Source organism: Bos grunniens, chromosome 8, assembly GCF_055505025.1.
Source record: "Bos grunniens cultivar Pamir isolate PY7600 chromosome 8, Bosgru_T2T1.0, whole genome shotgun sequence".
NCBI lineage: Eukaryota > Metazoa > Chordata > Mammalia > Artiodactyla > Bovidae > Bos > Bos grunniens.
Genome location: NC_141172.1, coordinates 30,929,272 through 30,949,048, shown reverse-complemented (window position 1 = coordinate 30,949,048; position 19,777 = coordinate 30,929,272). Strand labels below are relative to the sequence as shown.

Sequence of the window (19,777 nt, the reverse complement as noted above, 5' to 3'; positions counted from 1 at the left end):
AATTGGGTTAATAGTTTTTTATCTTTGTTCAGTTTCTCATGTAAGCCTACCATTTCTACGTAGAGTTGTCTACACATTAGCCTAATAATACAATACCAACGTTTACCCCTAATAAATAGCCACAATTCTCCAAACTTATTCTCAAAAAGCAAAAAGAAAAAAATGAAAAAGAAATAGAGCAATTCAATAGCATACAGCTCTCATTATACTATCTTCCTGGTTTTCATTATATTGGCATGATGAACATTTTATGAAAAACTTGTCTATCATAGACCACATACTTAGTGATAAAATTATCCTATAGAGTCCATGGATAGCTACCCAGATATTATTTCAGATGTTTTTGAAATTAATTGTATCAATGAATTGTTGAAGTATATAAAAATCTAAATTTTCATACTTTATCATTAATGTCTTTTCTCAATATATTGCAGTTGATTGATAATGTTGTGCTAGTTTCTGGTGTAATACAGCAAAGTGATTCAGTTATATGTATACATATATTATATATTCTTTTTCATACTCCTTTCCATTATGTTTTTTATAGGATATTGAATATAGTCCCTTGTGCTATACAGTAGGTCCTTGTTGTGTATTAATTTTATATATATATAGAAATTTGTATCTGCTAATCTCAAACTCCTAATTTACCCTACCTCTTTTCCCCTTTGGTAACCATAAATTTGTTTTCTATGCCTGTGAGTCTATTTCTGCTTTGTAATTAAGTACATTTGTGTCATATTCCCAGGTGGTGCTAGTAGTAAAAGATCCTGCCTGCCAATGCAGGAGACATAAGAGATGTGGGTTTGATCCCTGTGTTGGGAAGATCCCCTGGAGGAGGGCATGGCAACCCACTCCAGTATTCTTGCCTGGAGAACCCCATGGACATAGGAGCCTGGCAGGCCACAGTCCATAGAACTGCACAGACTAAGGACACACACACGTGCCCTATTTTAGATTCCACATATAAGTGGTAACATATGGTATTTGTCTTTCTCTATCTGACTTACTTCACTTAGTATGACAATCTCTTGACCCATCCATATTGCTGCAAATGACACTATTTCATTTTCTATGCCTGAGTACTATTCCATTGTATGTGTTTATATATATACACTACATTTTCTTTATCCAGTCATCTGTTAATGAACATTTGGGTTGCTCCCCATGTCTTGGCTATTGTAAATACTGCTTTGAACACTTGGGTGTGTGAATCTTTTCAAATTATAGTTTACTCTGGATATATGCCCAGGAATATGGAATGGGCTTTAGAAAAGTTCCTGACAATTAGGTTTCATTAAGTTATGACCATTGTTATATTGTTATTTTAGGTGTTCAAACTGTTGGTTTGATTTGGAAAATTGACAAAATGCCTAAAAATGCTTACAATAATAAGACCAAGGCTCTTGTTAAAGATAAAGTCACTTAAAGAGATTTAGTGATCACATTCAGTTTGGACTTTAATTGCTATGAGGATTCAAAGATAAATTAATATTTGAATATGTAATATATTTATCATGAAAACCATTTGACACATCCCTAAATTGTGTTTTCCTTTTACAAAAAAATTCCAATATAATTTTATAGATTTAAAATTAAAAATAGGAAAGAACTCAGAAAATTATTTGGGATATCCTAAGGATATTTTAAAAAGTCAAAACACCATCTGCAATCTTAAGTATCTGGTGAAATAAAGCAGGAAGTAAACATTACTTACTTGAAGTGATCAGTTGTGGAGATAAATTACCTAATTTTATAAACCATTTAATTCTGTAGAAGACATAACTTACCCTGTAAAAGGCCTTGCTCTAGGTCCAAAGAGGAGAATACTTTAGTCTTCTATCTATAACATGATGCACACATCTGATGAGAATTAAGAGAAATGGCACCACTTAGCCTCTTGAACTGCAGCAACCACAAGAAAGCAAAGAATTGGAGAGGGAAATGTTAAGTGATTGAGTACAAATGAACCATGTATGAATCAATTCAGATAAAGTATTTCAAGTCCAGAAATAATGTTTTTGGGGAACAGTACTTTGACTACTAATTATATAACTCATAACTTACAATGCCAATGACCCTGGCTTTTGAGATTTTGTGAACAATTTTCATTTAGATGTGTATTGCTGGCAAGCCACAGAATTTTCAGCAAGTCAATTAGAAACAAGCAGGAAGTTGCCCTAATAGAATCACAAATTATAGTGTCTTTCCCCAGTACTTTGACTTAAGTAACGTCTATTATAGGCTAAGCAAGTGATATCATTGTTTAAATTTCTCTCAGTCCATTTTTTTTTAAACTCCAGAGAACTAATTTTGCCAAAGATTTCTCAGAACATGTGTCTGTAATTCCCTTATATGACTCCTGGGTCACTAGGCAAGTGTTAACATTTAGTGAACTTTATACAACTAACTCTGTCCTTTGGGTGTTCAAACACATTTTCTTTATCCTTATTCTGTGCTTAGGAAAGGGAAATTTACAGTAGAAATGTAGTCTTACAATCTTCATTAAAGTCTCCCAGGGCACTTTACAATCATTAAAAGTTATAATTAGCACTGAAGAACATTCAACTCCTAAAAGGATCATTTTTTAAACTAATAACTTTTTCTAACATCTGTATTTTTAAATCTCAAAACAGTTTAAGTGCTCCCGACTTCAACAGAAAATGACTTCCTATGTATAGAGGAAAGAAACCAACGTGTTTTTAACTGCTCTGAAACATATTTCCTGATCCCCTCTAGATTCTGTTCATTGCAAACAGTCAACTATTTATGCAGTTTAAGTAGGATTTCTGTATTAAGAAGAAAAAAATGGCAAGCAAGGAGATAAGTAAACTAGTAGGTTTGCTAAGGAGACTATAGCAAGAATTACGAATTTACTCTATGCCTTAAACATACAAATAGTTAAAATTAGGCCTCTATATGGATTTTGTCTGTTGTTTTTAAGAGTTTAGCTTTATATGGTAGATGCTGTTGGGTGGGAACTCACGCTATATATACAATCATGTCTTCCCAGCCATCATCCAACTGGGCTTATATATGTGACACAATTCTGCCACTATCGTTGTCAAGAACTCTGAAAGATCTGGTATTTTACACTTTTTGCAAGCTAACTATTATGCCTGTCACAGTTTATTGGATGCTGGTAGATGACACAAATCTTCTGGATCAAAGAAAAAGAACAATTATTATTCACAGAAATAGAAGTAGCCAGAATATAATTTTCCTGTACTAATTCCTTACCAATGCAAGGCTGAAAAACTGATCCAGTAAAGAAAAGAAAGTCATTTTTTTAGATTATCAGTGTTTGTTACTTACATAAATAGCAAAAACAAAGAGAAGTAAAGGTGCCTGCTTCTATTCTATCTGTCCCTTAGAGAGAGTGTTAGGAGACATTTTTGCAGAGCAGCTAATGTCATGCTAAGCAATCTAAGAGCCTGAGCCTGCAGTATTACCCTAAAGAGACAAAGCAGACAGTCTCACAGCTCATGAGAAACCAGAAGACTAGGGAAAAATTGTGTCATGACAGTATCCCGGGGAAATGGGAAACAAGTAGAAAATAACCTTATAATAGCTATCCACAAACATCAAATGATCTCATGTTGCAGGAGGATCACAGGGCATTCTGCAAAGACTTAGAAAAGCTACAGTCAGGTCTTGCCTTTGTGGTCTACATAGAAATGTTCAAGGTTGCTAGGGTGGCATGATCGAGTCATTCTCACAGATTTTCCAAGCCTCAGTTCCCACAGGCAATACAGTAAGAGCCAAGAGAACCCAGAACATATAGTGTGTTACAATAAAAAAGGACTCTGAGCTTAGGAAACTTCAACCTTTAATAAAAGCTACAGTAAATATGACTGTCCTTTATCCCAGAAGTAGATATTATTTTGATTTTATTGGACAACACACAAACTTGCCCTCTGCTCTGACAGGACATTCTACTTCCCAAGGTTGTTATCCACATAATACTTTGAAAGATCTTATATAATAAAACACTTGGTACCTTTGTATACATGCAAAATCCTAAGAGACTCATGGAAAATTGTCTCCAAATATTCATGTACTGACAAGTAGCAGAAGGGAATAGCCAATATAGTGGAGTAGGAAGACCCTGAACCCACTTCCTTCCATGGGCACAACAAAATTACAACTATTTACAGAGAAAATACTGATGAGAAAGACTAGAGGACCAGAAAAGATCTTCTGCATCCAAAATTATAGAGGAACCACAGTGAAGCAGGTAGGAGGGGCTGAGATGCAATATAGTGAAATCTCATAAACATGGGTGGGAAATCTGCAAATAGGAAGATAATTAAAATTTCAAAAGTTCTCTCCAAGGACAAAAGGTATGCGCCCCACATTTGAATTCCCTGGTTGGTGGTCCTGTAGCAAGAAGACAATACTTCTGGACAATTTGGCTATAAGGGCTAGCAGGGATTACTTTTGGGAGACAGAGGGATGTCGGGAAAAGAAACTCTACTCTACTCTTAAAGACACATACAGAATCTCACATGCTCTGGGACCAAGGGCAAAAGCAATAATCTGAAAGGAGCCTGGGTCTGACCATGTGCTGATTTTGGGAAGCCACCTAGAGAGGCAAGAGGCAACTAGAGCTCACCTTGGGGACATAGGCACTGGAGGCAGCCATTTTTGGAGCTAGTTCTCCCAAGAGAATACCGGTGCTGACAAAGGATATTTTGGATTTTTTTTCCCCTGGATGGAATGCAGCCTTATCCACTGACCTGTCAGAACCAGTTCTGGGATACCTCAAGACTAGCAAATTGCTGGATGGGGAAACAGTCCTACCCATCAGCAAGCCAGATGCTGTAGGACCACCTGAGTCCACAGTGGCACCAAGAACTCTCTCTTTCCATAACAGGGCCAAGGACCTGACCCTATATACCAGTGCATGGGCACTAGCCCCAGAACCCCCAGGATCCTGCATCAGAGACCCTGGGACCAAGCACTATTCACCAGTTGGCAAGCATAAGGCCCAGGGCTCTGAGGGTTCTGGTCCATTCACCAGAGGGCCACCACCAACTCTGGGTATCCCTGGGCCCTGCAGCCAGAGACCACAGGACCTGTCTACACCCACCAGTGAGCCAGTACTAGCTCCAGGACCAGTCTCATCACCAATAGGTAGGCACAGCTCCAGGATCAACTATGTAAGAGCACCAGCATGAGCAGGTAGACACCATTTCCAGGACCAACGCTGTGCTGCAACCTTCCATGTCAGCACCCATCCCACACTCCTGCTGGTCAGCACTAGCGCAGAGACCTCTTGAGCTCTGGCTCCATCCATCAGCAGGCAAACACCAGCCTGTGAACACTCCCCCTGGGCCCCAACCTCACCCACCAGGAACCACATACCAGCTTCAAAACACCTTGGACCCCAAGGTCAGCTGCCCCAGGATCCAGACCCATCCAACAGTAGATCAACATGAGCTCTGGACACTCAAAGATCCCATACATACCATTTAAGGTACTGGCCTCACACAAAAACAGGCCAACACGGAATCCAGGAAACCCAGCTTTGCAACTATCTATCCCAGGACTCAGCTCTGCCTACCAGTGGACCAACAATAGACCTAGGACGCTTGGGGCTCTGCAACAAGTTATCTAACAACCTGGCCTTGTGCACCAGCAGCTGGCAGCCTCAGCACAAGGGCCTGGCAACCAAACAGACTGGGGGCCTGGAACACATACCAGACCACTTATAGTACACAGACTGCTACAAGAGGAGGATCCATGCAGCCACATAGGGTGCACAGCTAAAGCGTATAGCTCTGGTGACTAAATAGAAGTACACTGTGGAGATACATATGATATCCTCTAGAAAAATGTACTTCTTCAAGGTTAGGAATCATAAACCTCTGAATACCTAGAAACAAAAACAGCATATAAGGCAAAATGAAGTGACAAGGAATACGTTCCAAATGAAGGACTGAGATAAAAGCCCAGAAAAAGAACTAAGAGAAGGGAAGAGAAGCTATATGTTTAATAAAGATTTCAAGGTAATGATTATACATATGCCTCAAGAACTTGGGAGAAGATTAGATGAACAGATTTCAGAAATGAAAAAGGAGAGATTATAATCAACATCACAGAAACATGAAAGATCTTAAGAGATTACAATGAACAATTATACCTTCAATAAAACTGACAACCTAGTAGAAATGGACACATTTCCAGGTGTAAAACTGAACTAAGAAGAAAGAGAAATAGACCACACCAATTACCAGTAGTGAAATTTCTTCAGTAATTTAAAAACTCCCAACAAACAAGCCAGGACCAGATGGCTTCACAAGTGAATTATACCAAACATTTAGAGAATAGTTAACACCTATATTTCTCAAATCATTCCCAAAAATTGTAGAGGAAGGAATAATTCTGAACTTATCTGACAAAAATAGCATCATTCTGATATGAAAATCAGACAAACTTATTATGAAGAATAAATAAAATTACAGACCAATATCACTGATGACACAGATGCAAAAATCCTCAACAAAATATTAGTAAATTAAATGCAATAATACTTTAAAAGGATCATACACCATAATCAAGAGGCATTTGTCCCATGGACCCAAGGATGGTTCAACATATGCAAAATGATAAATTCTATATATAATATTAACAAACTAAAGAATAAAAATCTCAATAGATTCATAAAAATCTTTTGACAAAATTTAACATCTAGTCATGATAAAAAGTCTCAACAAAATGGCTATTAAGGAAATACATCTTAACATAAAAAGGCTGTATATGGCAATCCCACAGATAAAATCATAGTCATTGGTGAATAGCTGAATTATTTCCTCTATGATAAGGAATATTACAAGGATGTCCCCTCTCACCATTTTTTTTTTCAACATAGATTGGAAGTCTTAACCATAGCAATTAGAAGAAATAAATAAATCCAAATTAGAAATAAAGAAATTAAACTGCCACCATTTGTAGATGACATGATACTAAACACAGAAAATTCTAAATATGCAGCCAGAAAATGACTACAACTCATCATTGAATTTGCTAAAGTTGCAGGATAGAAAATTAGTATACAGAAATCAGTTGCATTCCAAAACACTAACAATTATCAGAAAGAAAAAATTAAGAGAACAATTCTATTTATAACCTCAACTAAAATAATAAAGTACCCAGGGATAAATCAAACTGAGGATGTACAAGACCTGTACTAAGAAAACTGTAAGACATGGATGAAAGAAATTGAAGATGACACAACTAGATGGAAAGTTTGTTGTGTTCATAGATTAGAAGAATTAATATTGTTCAAATAACCATATAGCCCAAGGCAGTCTATATATTCAATGCAATTCGTATCAACAAACCGATAGCATTTTTTTTACAGAAATATAAAAGAAAAATTCTAAAATTATGGAAAAAGCAAAAATTCTAAAGCCAAAACAATCTTGAGAAAGAAGAACAAAGTGGATTTCTCACGTTCTGATTTCAAACTACACTACAAAGTTACAATAATCAAAACATTATGAGACTAGCACAAACACACACACATATATAAAGGAACCAAATAACCCAGTAATAAACTCACACTTATATGGACAATTAATCTGTGACAAAAGAACCAAAATACGCAATGAAGGTAATATAGCCTCTTTAATAAATGGTGTTGGAAAAACTGGACAGCTCCATGCTAAACAATTTAAGTGGACTACTCTCTCAAACCATGGATGAAAATAAATTCAAAGTATAATTAAAGACTTAAATGTAAGACATGAAACCATAAAGCTTCTAGAAGAAATCTTAGGCAGTAAAGTCTTTGACATGAGTCATAGTAATATTTTTTTGTATATGACAAATATGACTAAATCAAACTAAAAATACTTGCATACAAAAGGTAATTATAAACAAAATAAAAATGCCACCTACTGAATGACAAAATATATTTGCACATGATATCCTATAAGGGGTTAATATCCAAGATATAAAAAGAACTCACACAACTCAACTAAATAAAAGAATCTAAATAAAAATGAGCAGAGTATCCAAATAGACATATTTTTAAAGACGTATAGATGGCCAAAATAGGCTTCCGAAAAGATACTTAACATTGCTAATCATCACAAAATTGAAAAATTAAAACAATGAAATATCACTTCACACCTGTCAGAATGACTATTATCAAAAAACCCACAAATACCATAATCATAATCACTTCATGATGTTTGTAAGTAAAATCATTATTTTGTACCCCTTAAACTTATACAATACTGTTTGACCATTATGCCTCAATAAAAGTGGAAGGAAAAAAGAAAAAGAAAAAAAGTAGCAGTGAAGCTTCTCAGATTTTGCTTTCTTTACTAAAACAAAACAAAACAAAAGTAGACTCAGCAGGCCCAATCTTGGCTTCATTGCCCTTGTATCTACTCTCTTCCTTGAACATAATGTCAAATATATTGTAGAGGAAAGATGATTCTACATAAATATGGTAGAATGCAAAAATAGGAACCTATGTCCACAAACTATTGTTAAACATCTTCAGTTGCCCTGGACTGCCCTCGTGTTGTTTTTGTATGACTTTGTGTGTGTGTGTGTGTATGAGGCAATAACAGAGAGAGAAGAGAGAAGACACTATTTGCTTAAAAAACTGCAAGCCAAATACTCTATTCTTGTTTTTGAATACATTTCAAATCAAAGAAACTTTAATTCAGAAGAAACTATATGTCAAAATTCCTTAATATTGAATGCTTTTTCCAAATCTCCATTATTAAATGGAGCCAAACTATCATTTGATGCTATCACTTCCAAGTTCCAAGTTATTATTGCCTCACAAATAGATGGGGAAACAGTGGAAACACTGTCAGACTTTACTTTTTTGGTCTCTAAAATCACTGCAGATGGTGACTGCAGCCATGAAATTAATAGACGCTTACTCCTTGGAAGGAAAGTTATGACCAACCTAGATAGCATTATCAAAAGCAGAGATATTACACTGCCAACAAAGGTCCATCTAGTCAAGGCTATGGTTTTTCCAGTGGTCATGTATGGATGTGAGAGCTGGACTGTGAAGAAAGCTGAGCACCGAAGAATTGATGCTTTTGAACTGTGGTGTTGGAGAAGACTCTTGAGACCCTTGGACTACAAGGAGATCCAACCAGTTCATCCTAAAGTAGATCAGTCCTGGGTGTTCATTGGAAGGACTGATGCCGAAGGTGAAACCAATACTTTGGCCACGTCATACGAAGAGTTGACTCATTGGAAAAGCCCCTGATGCTGGGAGGGATTGGGGGCAGGAGGAGAAGCGGACGGCAGAGGATGAGATGGCTGGATGGCATCACCAAGTCAATGGACATGAGTTTGAGTGAACTCTGGGAGTTGGTGAGGGACAAGTGTGCTGTGATTCATAGGGTTGCAAAGAGCCAGACACGACTGAGCGACTGAACTGAACTGAACACTTTGTTATATGTATGACTTGATAACATGCACTCAATCCACACTAGATTCTTTCCTCTTCTGTTGCAGTTGAGACAACATCATCCAATTGGCTTGATGGGAAGATTAAATTATAGTGATTATAAATCTATCTCCTGAGGCCTTTATAGCTACTTAATAAACATCTGTTTCCCTAGAGCCAAAGGCCCTTGATAACCTTCTGTGAAGATAATGGTGATTCAATTTTCCTTTATTCAGTATAACCAAAAGTGTTTTTATTAATTTCTAAACACATCATTTAATTCAAAAGTCTAATAGAATTTTTTAGACATTTTGGTTCCTAAGTCATATTTTTAATAATTTATGTTCATGGATTATTTTAAATGAATTATCATGGAACCAAACAGAATAGTACTAATTATTTGACCTTCATTCTAGTGACATATAGGTTTACTTAGTTGCTTTAAATAGTCTTGGGAAAATTAGATATTTTAAACTTACTCACGTGAGTAAACATTTTTTATTTTTGTTTCACTCACCTCAAAACATTATTTTAGGCAAATGTGTTTACCTTTGAGGGAAAAATAAGAATGATTTTGATAGAAGCAGTAATTTGGACCGTGGGTGAATTAATATGTATTTTTAAATGTATACTTTTGGGTTTAATTTGTTCATATGTTGTTAGGAACATTTGAAACTATGTTCATGAGATATAGTGGTTGCAATTTTTCCTTCTTGTAGTGTATATCTGATTTTATTTAGGACAATGATGCTTCAAAGATTGCATTACAAAGTATTTCTTCTGCATCTAATACCTGGAAATGATTGTATAGAAATAGCTTATTTCTTAAATGATTGGTATATATATATCTCAAAAATAATATTATAGTTATAGATGAACTTATTATTGATGAGTATACAGAAAAATAGAAAAATTATAAGCTATAAAAAGGCTAACTGTGATCATAACATTATTATAACTATAGCTACCATAACAAATTAATTATAATAAGATAAAGGATATTATTCTAGCACACCAATCAAAATGAACTGGGACATAAATTTTTTTGTGAATAACTGACTGGAAATAAAGGCATAAGTATGAGAGAGAGAGTTACGTATTACTAGCATCTGAACTGAATCTGAGACCTAGACTGATGACATGGGGCAGTAAAGGAACTTGCACTCAGCAATTAAATATTATTTGTCAAATATATCCTTAATTATTATAATAATCTCACAAAGCTGTTATAATCAATCCCCTTATTTTTGTAAATAATAATGTGTCTGAAGAAAATGAAAACTAACACACTGAGCTTCTTTCACCCCAGTACCCTGCTATGTCTACAAGATACCATAATGATTCTCTGGGTCAGAAGACAGAACTCCAGGGATTGGTATTAGATGATAGGATTTTGGAACCTTCTGCTATTATAATTTGTGAAAAGCTTCTCCCCATATCAGCTGTAATACTAAACTTATCCTAGTATTAGTGATTGGAAGGCTGGATGAATATGTAGATGAATAGATAAAACAATAGCACAAATAGGAGAGTTCCAAGATTCTCAAAACAGTTTATATCTCTTTCTCGTTCCCTGTCTCTCATATGACTATTGAACTGAATCCTCCAGGTCTTAAATTTGAATCCTAGGGAGAAGGCAATGTAATTAAAACAAAAGGGCAGTTCTCTAAGTTGTTGTGAACACAAGGAACTGTGGCTTTGTCTCTCCTCATACAAATGAGATTGGAACTTAAGTTGGGTAGAACTATTCTTATTTCAACAGTTAGGATCCTGAGAGCACTGGTCTCTGTGTATTAATTCTTTAGGATATGGGAGATCTGGGTGAAATGAATCTCATTCAGTTTTGCAGTGTGTTAATGTGGGACTATTCAGATAGATGTTAAAGGTAGATATTAGTAGTAGCCTTGGAAAGTGACTTCATTAAGATTGCAAAATGTATATATTACTTCTAAAATACTTGAATAAAATTTATCTTTATATTCTATAACTAATTTTAGCATTTTAAAAGAGCTCCTATCCCATTCATTGGTAGCAGGTATCAGAAAAAATGTGAAGACACTGAAATGGACAAAAATGATGACTGTCCCATTGAGAGCACCCTTCCACGTTATCTATGACTTTCACTGACTTAGAGCCATTTTAAAATTCTGAAAGTAGTAGAATACTAATAGAAATTCAATGTTTCTTTTCCATAAAAATAGAAATTCTCTCTGGTGGAGACACACATAAAAATTACCCTGAGGATATTGACCAGTGTTTCATAAATTCATTTTAGCCTTCCTGAAAGAGATTAATATAAATGTTTTTAAAATTCTCTTGTGAACTGGTGGTAACATCTACTAGTTCCCTCATTAATTAAAGAATAAACAAAATCTTTGAAATATAGGAAAACTTTTTTGTAATCTTCCTTAAATTATTTAGGCTTTCTGCTTTCTTTTGTGAAATCTTATTGATTAATGATTGGATTTTTAAATAGATATAAACCCATTCAAATTATCTATTTCTTCTTTCTTAAATTTTGACAGTTTGTACCTTTCAAGAAATTGATCCATTTTATATAAGTCATCCAATTTATGGAAACAGATGTGCTCATAGAATTCATTGTTATCCTTAAGGGTCCAAAAGTCAGTAATGATAACTCAACCTTATTTCTGATATTGGTAATTTATGTTTTCTCTTATTCTTTAGTTAGCCTATTGATCTTTTTATAAAAACTAGTTTTCTATTTTTTTTCTTTTTTTCAATTTTATTGATTTATATTCTATTTTTATTTTCCTTATGTTTGCTTTGTGTTTAAATTGCTATTCTTGAATTTTTCTTCTTTTATTATACATATATTCAGTGGTCTAAGTTCTCCCCATACACTGTTTTCACTGCATTTTACAAATTTTGATCACTTCATTTTTTACTTATATCAAAATGCTTTTGATTTCTCTTGAGATTTCTTTAATCCATGATTTATTTAAAATGTGACTTCGTTTCTATCTCCAGCTACCACTGTGTAGCTAACTCTTCTTCCTTACAAGGGTCCTCTCTATGTTTCTCCCAAGTGTTCAATTGCCATTCTCTCCCAAGTTAGCCAAAGGGACCAAATGTTATTGCACTATAATCTTAACTGTCACTGATTGCAGATGACATGGTCTTATATATAAAAATATTGCAGGCCACTAAACAATTAAAATACTAGAATTAATGAATTCATACAATGGTAAGGTACAAAAATGAACAAAGTAAAATCAGGTATGCTTTTATACAGTAACATGAGACTATCCAAAAAAGAAATTAGGAGAACAATCTCATTTAAAATAGCATTTAAAGAAATATATATTTAGGAATAAACTTAACTAAGGAAAAGAAAGACATAAATTACTGATGAAAGAAATTAAGGAAGACACAATGAAAGACTATATACTCATGGATTGGAAGACATATTATTATTAAAATGTTCATATTACACAAAACAATCTACATGTTCAATGAAATCTCTAGAAAAATCTCAATTTTTTTTTACAGAAACAGAAAAAAACAGCAATTCTAAAATTCATATGGAATCTCTCCTTGATATTGATCTTGACAATAGTTTTATGGATATGACACCATAAGCACTGGCCACAAAAGCAAAAATAGGCAAGCAGAACTACATCAAACAACAAGAAGGTTTTGCACAGGAAAAGAAATAATTAAGAGTGAGAGAGAACCTACAGAATGAGAGAAAATACTTGTATATTTGAGAAGGGATTTATTTTCAAATTACATAAGAAAGTGCTACAATGCTATAGCAAAACAAACAAAAAATTAAAAATGGACTGTGGAGTTAGATAGACTTTAATAATCTCCAAAGAAGACATGCAAATGGTCAACAGGAACATAAAAAGATGCTCAACATCACAAGTCATCAAGAAACTGTGAATCTAAACCACAATGATATACTACTTCACACCTTTCAGGATGGCAATTATGAAGGAGGAAAAAAAAAAAAGGTGTTGACAAGATGTGAAGAAATTGGAAGTTTTATACACTATTGGTGGGAATGGAAAATGGTATACCTGCTTTACAAAACATAAGGATATTCCTCAAAGAAATTAAAATAGACCTACCATATAATCCAGCAATCCCATATTTGGATTTTTATCCAAAATATATGAAGTTGGGATCTCAAAGAGATATCAGCACTCCTGTGTTCACTGCAACACTATTCATAATACCAAAAAAAATAAAAAATAAAAATAAAACCTGAATGTCCATTGATAGATAAATACAAAAATAAAATGTGTTATACACATACACAATGAAATATTATTCAGACTTTAAAAAATAGGAAATTCTGTAATATGCAACAACATGGTTGAATAAGCATATTATAAAAACAAAGCTCAAAGCAAACAATACTTCATGAACAAAGGAGCAAAAAAAGATCCACAATAAAATATTAGCACATCAAACTCAACAACATATCAAAAGAATCATACATCATGACTACCTGAGACCTTTCTCAGTTATTCAAGACTAGCTCAATATTCAAAAATCAATGAATGTAATTGATTATATTAATAATCATCTAAAGAAATATACACACACACACACAACTACACCAAACATGCAGAAAAACATCTCACAAAAATCCAACACATATTCACAATATACATTCTGAGTAAACTAGAACACAGGGAAACTATCTGTATTGATAAAGTATATTTACAAAAATTCTAAAACTCTAATATTATAGTTAATGATGATAAGCTCAAATCTTTCCTAGTCAGATCAGTAACAGGGCAAGAAAGTCTTTCTGTCACCACCACTTTTCAACATTGTACTGGGAATCCTAGCTAATGCAATGAAACAGACAGGAAATAAAAGATATAGAGATTCACATGGAAAAAATAAAACTGTTTACATTCACAGATGACAGAATTGTTTGTGTAGAATATCCAAAAATCAACAAAGATATTTTGTAATTAATAAGTTATTATATAAAGTGTGATCCCCTCATGGATCACAGCCTTGTTGTAGCACAGGGATTTGCATAACTCAATGAAGCTCTGAGCCATGACATGCAGGACCACACAGGATGGATGGATCATAGTGGAGAGTTCTGACAAAACGTCACCCACTAGAAGAGGGAATGTCAAATCACTCCAGTTTTCTTGTGAGAACTCTAAGAACAGTATGAAAAGGCAAAAAGACGTGACAGATGAGCCTCCCAGGTCAGAGGTGTCAAATATGCTATAAGGGAAGAAAGGAAAGCAATTACTAGAAACCAGTATGCAGATCACAGCTTGTCAAACTCAATTAAACTAAGCCATGCCGTGTGGGTCCACCCAAGACAGACGGGTCATGGTGGAGAGGTCTGTCAGAATGTGGTCAACAGGACAAGGTAATGGCAAACCACTTCAGTATTCTTGCCTGGAGAACCCATGAACAGTATGAAAAGACAAAAGATAGGACGCTGAAAGATGAACTCCTCAGGTTGGTAGGTGCCCAATATGCTACTGGAGATCAGTGGAGAAATAACTCCAGAAAGAATGAAGGGATGGAGCCAAAGCAAAAACAATACCCAGTTGTGCATGTGACTGGTGATAGAAGCAAGGTCTGATTCTGTAAAGAACAATATTGCATAGGAACCTGAAATGTCAGATCCATGAATCAAGGCAAATTGAAAGTGGTCAAACAGGAGATGGCAAGAGTGAATGTCGACATTCTAGGAATCAGCGAACTGAAATGGACTGGAATGGGTGAATTTAACTCAGATGACCATTATATCTACTACTGCAGATAGGAATCCCTCAGAAGAAATGGAGTAGCCATCATAATCAACAAAAGAGTCCAAAATGCAGTACTTGGATACAGTCTCAAAAAAGACAGAATGATCTCTGTTCATTTCCAAGGCAAACCATTCAATATTACTGTAATCTAAATCTATGCCCCAACCAGTAACACTGAAGAAGCTGAAGTTGAACGGTTCTATGAAGACCTACAAGACCTTTTAGAACTAACACCCCAAAAAGATGTTCTTTTCATTATAGGGGACTGGAATGCAAAAGTAGGAAATCAAGAAACATCTGGAACAACAGGCAAATTTGGCCTTGGAGTACAGAATGAAGCAGGGCAAAGGCTAATAGAGTTTTGCCCAGAGAATGCACTGGTCATAGCAAACACCCTCTTCCAACAACATAAGAGAAGACTCTACACATGGACATCACCAGATGGTCAACATCAAAATCAAATTGATTATATTCTTTGCAGCTAAAGATAGAGAAGCTCTATACAGTCAGCAAAAACAAAACTGGGAGCTGACTGGCTCAGATCATTAATTCCTTATTGCCAAATTCAAACTTAAAGAAAGTGGGGAAAACCACTAGACCATTCAGGTAAGACCTAAGTCAAACCCCAAATGATTATACAGTGGAAGTGAAAAATAGGTTTAAGGGACTAGATCTGATAGACAGAGTGCCTGATGAACTATGGACGGAAGTTCGTGACAAGACCATCACCAAAAAAAAAGAAGTGCAGAAAACCAAACTGGCTGTCTGAGGAGGCCTTACAAATAGCTGTGAAAAGAAGGGAAGTGAAAAGCAAAGGGAAAAGGAAGGATATACCCATTTGAATTCAGAGTTCCAAAGGATAGCAAGGAGAGATAAGAAAGCCTTCCTCAGTGATCAATGCAAAGAAATAGAGGAAAACAATAGAATGGGAAAGACTAGAGATCTCTTCAAGAAAATCAGAGATACAGAGGGAACATTTCATGCAAAGATGGGCTCAATAAAGGACAGAAATGGTATGGGCCTCACAAAAGCAGAAGATATTAAGAAAAGGTGGCAAGAATAAACAGAAGTATACAAAAAAGATCTTCATGAGCTACATAATCACGATGGTGTGATCACTCATCTAGGGGTAAACATCCTGGAATGTGAGGTGAAGTGGCCCTTAGTAAGCATCACTACGAACAAAGCTAGTGGAGGTGATGGAATTCCAGTTGAGCTATTTCAAATCCTGAAAGATGATGATGTGAAAGTGCTGCACTCAATATGCCAGCAAATTTGGAAAACTCAGCAGTGGCCACAGGACTGGAAAAGGTCAGTTTTCATTCCAATCCTAAAGAAAGGCAATGCGAAAGAATGCTCAAACTACCACATAATTGCACTCATCTCACATGCTAGTAAAGTAATGCTCAAAATACTCCAAGCCAGGCTTCAGCAATACATGAAGCATGAACTTCCAAATGTTCAGGCTGGTTTTCGAAAAGGCTGAAGAACCAGAGATCAAACTGCCAACATCTGCTGGATCATGGAAAAAGCAAGAGAGTTCCACAAAAACATCTACTCCTCTTTTATTGACTATGCCAAAACCTTTGACTGTGTGGATCACAATAAACTGTGGAAAATTCTGAAAGAGATGGGAATCCCAGACCACCTGACCTGCCTCTTGAGAAATCTGTATGCAGGTCAGGAACCAACAGTTAGAACTGGACATGGAACAACAGGCTGGTCCCAAATAGGAAAAGGAATAAGTCAAGGCTGTATATTGTCACCCTGCTTATTGAACTTATATGCAGAGTACATCATGAGAAACACTGGGCTGGAAGAAGCACAAGCTGGAATCAAGATTGCCAGGAGAAATATTAATAACCTCAGATTTGCAGATGACACCATCCTTATGGCAGAAAGTGAAGAAGAACTAAAGAGACTCTTGATGAAAGTGAAAGAAGAGAGTGAAAAAGTTGGCTTAAAGCTCAACATTCAGAAAACTAAGATCATGGCATCAGCTCCCATCACTTCATGGCAAATGGATGGGGAAACAGTGTAAACAGTGGCTGATTTTATTTTCTGGGGCTCCAAAATCATTGCAGATGGTGATTGCAGCATAAAATTAGAATACACTTACTCCTTGGAAGGAAAGTTATGACCAACCTAGACAGCATATTAAAAAGCAGAGACATTACTTTGTCAACTAAGGTCCATCTGATCAAGGCTATGATTTTTCCAGTAGTCATGTATGGATGTGAGAGTTGGACTATAAAGAAAGCTGAGAGCAGAAGAATTGATGCTTTTGAACTGTGGTATTGGAGAAGACTCTTGAGAGTCCCTTGGACAGCAAGGATATCCAACCTGTTCATCCTAAGGGAGATCAGTCCTGGGTATTCATTGGAAGGACTGATGTTGAAGCTGAAACTCTAATACTTTGGCCACCTGATGCGAAGAGCTGACTCATTGGAAAATACCCTGATGCTGGGAAAGATTGATGGCAGAAGGGAAAGGGGACAACAGAGGATGAGATGGTTGGATGGCATCACCGACTCAATGGACATGAATTTGGGTAAACTCTGGGAGTTGGTGATGGACAGGGAGGACTGGCATGGTGCTGTTCATGGGGTCACAAAGAGTCAGACATGACTGAGCAACTGAACTGAACTGAACTGTATGCAGATCAAGAAGCAACAGTTATAACCAGATGTAGAACAACAGACTGGTTCAACATTGGGAAAGGAAAAGAACAAGGTTGTATATTGTCACCTTGTTCATTTAATTTATAGGCAAATTACATCATGCGAAATGCTGGGCTGAATGAATCACAAGCTGAAATCAAAATTGTTGGGAGAAATATCAACAACCTCAGACATGCAGATGATACCACTCCTTTGCTGACAGAAAATGAAGAGGAAGTAAAGATCCTCATGATGATGGTGAAAGAGGACAGTGAAAAAGCTGCCTTAAAACACAACATTCAAAAAACTAAGATCGTGGCATCTCGTCCCATGACTTTATAGCAAATAGAAAGGAAAAAGTGGAAATAGTGACAGATTTTCTTTTCTTGGGCTCCAAAATCACTGCAGATGGTGACTGCAGCCATGAAATTCAAAGATGCTTGCTTCTTGGAAGGAAAGCTATGACAAACTTAGCATATAAAAAAGCAGAGATATCACTTTGCTGACAAAGGTCCATACAGTCCAATTTTTGCAGTAGTCAGGCATGGATGTGAGAATTGGACCATCAAGAAGGCTGAGCGCTGAAGAACTGATGCTTTTGAATTGTGGTGCTTTGCTCTTGAGAGTCTCTTGGACTGCAAGGAGATCAAACCAGTCAATCCTAAAGGGAATCAATGCTGAATATTCATATGAAGGGTGGATGCTGAAGCTGAAGCTCCAATACTTTGGTCACCTGATGCAAAAAGCCAAGTCACTGGAAAAGACCCTGTGCTGGGAAAGACTGAAGGCAAAAGGAGAAGGTAGCAGCAGAGGATGAGATGGTTAGATAGCATTACAGACTCAATGTACATGAATTGGAGCAAAATCCAGGATATATGGAGGACAGTGGAGCCTAGTGAGCTGTAGTCTGTGGGAAAATAGAAATATTACAGCAAACAAGTTTAATATTTAATACACAAACATTAAATACATATGTGTGTCTATGTATGTGTATATATTTGAAGTATGTAAAGAGTTAAAAGAAGGAAAATTTTTAATATTTGGAAACAACTTTAACATGTAATAAAATACATAACAAATAATTAACCAGAATTTTAGGCTGGATTTAGTTCAGCAGAGAAAATCAACAAATTACATCTAAACTAAGGAAGGCACTTGTAGAATTGTACAGAAAGAGAAAATTATAAAAGTAGTAAAATATTTGGATGTAATATGGAGAGATTTAATATTCTATCAAGTAGTCCAGAAAAAAAAAAAGAATATAAAGTATAAAAGAAAACAATTTTTGTAAAGACTACTTCTGAAACTTTTTTGAGTGGAGGAAAAATATTTCTTTGCAGATTATAAAATGTACTTCAAGTACCAAAGAAGTTTTAATACATACATTAAAACAGAGACATATTATAATATAAAATATAATAGAGTATCAGGAAGCTAAAGCAGTACCCTTAAAAGCTATCAAGAGTTAAGACATAGTACAAACTACTTCAAATGAACAATCAGACAGGGAAGAGCTTTCTCACAGGAAAAATAATTCTTCTATGATATTGAAAAGATATGTATGTACCTGAGGGATAATAACTGTAAACTAGTATTCTACATAGTCAAATTAACATATGAGTGAATATGGAAAAATAAAATTTTATATATAAAAGCTGAAAGAGTTTACCACTCATTACTTTACTTAAAACACATGTAACATAAAATAGTCATAATGCCAACTGAAAAAAAGAAGAAAGGCTTGGAAATAGACTAAAAAAAAAGCATAAAATTTTACAAAATCTATTTTATACTTAACTATTTACTATATTCACTATATACTATATTTACTATATTAACTATATAGTTAAATATTTAACTGTTTAAATATTCACAAATTTTGTGTTAGTTAGATATACAATAGAATTTAAAAGAATACCAATTTG

At 35.3% G+C, this 19,777-nt stretch overlaps 1 long non-coding RNA gene across 7 annotated transcripts in view; it reads right to left on the bottom strand.

The window, feature by feature from the left end:
• LOC147366889 (uncharacterized) overlaps nt 1-19,777 on the bottom strand; it is a 1,020,561-nt gene that overhangs the window by 29,262 nt on the left and 971,522 nt on the right. For 4 of the 7 annotated variants that reach the window (XR_015169118.1, XR_015169102.1, XR_015169104.1 and 1 more), the window contains one exon: nt 1,791-1,905. The exons of the other annotated variants lie outside the window; for them this stretch is intronic. This is a non-coding gene — a long non-coding RNA (uncharacterized LOC147366889). The remainder of the gene's footprint in view (nt 1-1,790; nt 1,906-19,777) is intronic. 7 annotated transcript variants of the gene reach the window in all.